Source organism: Bison bison, unplaced genomic scaffold (assembly GCF_000754665.1).
Source record: "Bison bison bison isolate TAMUID 2011002044 unplaced genomic scaffold, Bison_UMD1.0 scf7180017864508, whole genome shotgun sequence".
NCBI classification, from domain to species: Eukaryota; Metazoa; Chordata; class Mammalia; order Artiodactyla; family Bovidae; genus Bison; species Bison bison.
The window spans coordinates 5,364,420-5,367,912 of NW_011495064.1; positions in this window are offsets into that span (position 1 = coordinate 5,364,420).

A 3,493-nucleotide genomic window follows, 5' to 3' on the forward strand; every position below is an offset into this window, starting at 1 on the left:
AGCAGCAGCAGCAGCAATGAGACCAGATGCCCTGATCTTAGTTTTCTGAATGTTGAGTTTTAAGCCAACTCTCACTTTCAACAAGAGGCTCTTTAGTTCTTCGCTTTCTGCCATAAGGGTGGTGTCATTTGCATATCTGAGGTTACTGATATTTCTCCCAGCAAACCTGATTCCAGCTTGTAGTTCATCTAGTCCAGCGTTTCTCATGATGTACTCTGCATATAAGCTAAATAAGCAGGGTAACAATATTCAGCCTTGACGTACTCCTTTTCCTATTTGCAACCAGTCTGTTCCATGTCCAGTTCTAACTGCTGCTTCCCGACCTGCATACAGACTTCTCAAGAGGCAGGTCAGGTGGTCTGGTAATCCTATCTCTTGAAGAATTTTCCACAGTTTGTGGTGATCCACACAGTCAAAGGCTTTGGCGTAGTTAATAAAGCAGAAGTAGATGTTTTTCTGGTGCTCTCTTGCTTTTTCAATGGTCCATCGGATGTTGGCAATCTGATCTCTGGTTCCTCTGCCTTTTCTAAATCCAGCCTGAACATCTGGAAGTTCACAGTTCACATAGTGTTGAAGCCTGGCTTGGAGAATTTTGAGCATTACTTTACTAGCATGTGAGATGAGTGCAGTTGTGCGGTACTTTAAGCATTCTTTGGCATTGCCTTTCTTTGGGATTGGAATGAAAACTGACCTTTTCCAGTCCTGTGGCCACTACTGAGTTTTCCCAATTTGCTGGCATATTAAGTGCAGCACTTTCACAGCATCATCTTTCAGGATTTGAAATAGCTCAACTAGAATTCCATCACCTCCACTAGCTTTGTTCGTAGTGATGCTTCCTAAAGCCCACTTGACTTTGCATTCTAGGATGTCTGGCTCTAGGTGAGTGATTTCACCACCATGATTATCTGGGTCGTGAAGATCTTTTTTGTATTGTTCTTCTGTGTATTCTTGCCACCTTTCTTAATATCTTCTGCTTCTGTTAGGTCCATGTCATTTCTGTCCTTTATTGTACCCATCTTTGCATGAAATGTTCCCTTGGTATCTCTAATTTTCTTGAGAAGATCTCTAGTCTTTCCCATTCTGTTGTTTTCCTCTATTTCTTTGCATTGATCGCTGAGGAAGGCTTTCTTATCTCTCCTTGCTATTCTTTGGAACTCTGCATTCAAATGGGTATATCTTTCCTTTTCTCCTTTGCTTTTCACTTCTCTTCTTTTCTCAGCTATTTGTAAGGCCTCTTCAGACAGCCATTTTGCCTTTCTTTCTCTTGGGGATGGTCTTGATCCCTGCCTCCTGTACAATGTCACAAACCTCTGTCCATAGTTCTTCAGGCAGTCTGTCTATCAGATCTTATCCCTTGAATCTATTTGTCACTTCCACTTTATAATCATTAGGGATTTGATTTAGGTCCTACCTGAATGGTCTAGTGGTTTTCCCTACTTTCTTCAATTTAAGTCTGAATTTGGCAATAAGGAATTCATGATCTGAGCCACAGTCAGCTCCCAGTCTTGTTTTTGCTGACTGGAAGGAGCAACCCCACATCCAAGGAGCGGTGGCTGCATGGGCGCAGGAGGGCCGAGAGGAGCTACTCCACATTCAAGGTCAGGAGGGGTGACCTCGTCCAAGGTAAGGAGCAGTGGCTACGCTTTGCTGGAGCAGACGTGAAGAGATACCCCACGTCCAAGGTAAGAGAAACCCAAGTGAGATGGTAGGTGTTGCGAGAGGGCATCAGAGGGCCAACACACTGAAACCATAATCACAGAAAACTAGTCAATTTAATCACATGGACCACAGCCTGGTCTAACTCAATGAAACTAAGCCATGCTGTGTAGGGCCACCCAAGATGGATGGGTCATGGTGGAGAGGTCTGCCAGAAGGGAATGGCAAACCACTTCAGTATTCTTGCCTTGAGAACCCCATGAACAGTATGAAAAGGCAAAATCAGGATACTGAAAGAGGAACTCCCTAGGTCAGTAGGTGCCCAATATGGTACTGGAGATCAGTGGAGAAATAACTCCAGAAAGAAGGAAGGGATGGAACCAAAGCAAAAACAATACCCAGTTGTGGATGTGACTGGTGATAGAAGCAAGGTCTGACGCTGTAAAGAGCAATATTGTATAGGAACCTGGAATGTTAGGTCCATGAATCAAGGCAAATTGGATGTGATCAAACAGGAAATGGCAAGAGTGAACGTCGACATTCTAGGAATCAGCAAACTAAAATGGACTGGAATGGGTGAATTTAACTTGGATGACCATTATATCTACTACTGTGGGCAGGAATCCCTTAGAAGAAATGGAGTAGCCATCATGGTCAACAAAAGAGTCCAAAATGCAGTACTTGGATGCAATCTCAAAAACGACAGAATGATCTCTGTTCATTTCCAAGGCAAACCATTCAATATCACGGTGATCCAAGTCTATGCCCCAACCAGTAATGCTGAAGAAGCTGAAGTTGAACGGTTCTATGAAGACCTACAAGACCTTTTAGAACTAACACCCAAAAAGATGTCCTTTTCATTATAGGGGACTGGAATGCAAAAGTAGGAAGTCAAGAAACACCTGGAGTAACAGGCAAATTTGGCCTTGGAGTACAGAATGAAGCAGGGCAAAGGCTAATAGAGTTTTGCCAAGAGAACACACTGGTCATAGCAAACACCCTCTTCCAAAAACACAAGAGAAGACTCTACACATGAACATCACCAGATGGTCAACACCAAAATCAGATTGATTATATTCTTTGGAGCCAAAGATGGAGAACCTCTATACAGTCAGCAAAAACAAGACTGGGAACTGACTGTGGCTCAGATCATGAACTCCTTATTGCCAAATTCAGACTTAAATTGAAGAAAGTAGGGAAAACCACTAGACCATTCAGGTAGGACCTAAATCAAATCCCTTATGATTATACAGTGGAAGTAAGAAATAGATTTAAGGGACTAGATCTGATAGACAGTGCCTGATGAACTATGGATGGAGGTTCGTGACATTGTACGGGAAACAGGGATCAAGACCATCCCCATGGGAAAAAAATGCAAAAAAGCAAATTGGCTGTCTGAAGAGGCCTTACAAATAGCTGAGAAAAGAAGAGAAGTGAAAAGCAAAGGAGAAAAGGAAAGAGATACCCATTTGAATGCAGAGTTCCAAAGAATAGCAAGGAGAGATAAGAAAGCCTTCCTCAGCTATCAGTGCAAAGAAATAGAGGAAAACAATAGAATGAGAAAGACTAGAGATCTCTTCAAGAAAATTAGAGATACCAACAGAACATTTCATGCAAAGATGGGCTCGATAAAGGACAGAAATGGTATGGACCTAACAGAAGCAGAAGATATTAAGAAAAGGTGGCAAGAATACACAGAAGAACTGTACAAAAAAGGTCTTTATGACCCAGATAATCACGATGGTGTGATCACTCACCTAGAGGCAGACATCCTGGAATGTGAAGTCAAGTGGGCCTTAGAAAGCATCACTACAAACAAAGCTAGTGGAAGTGATGG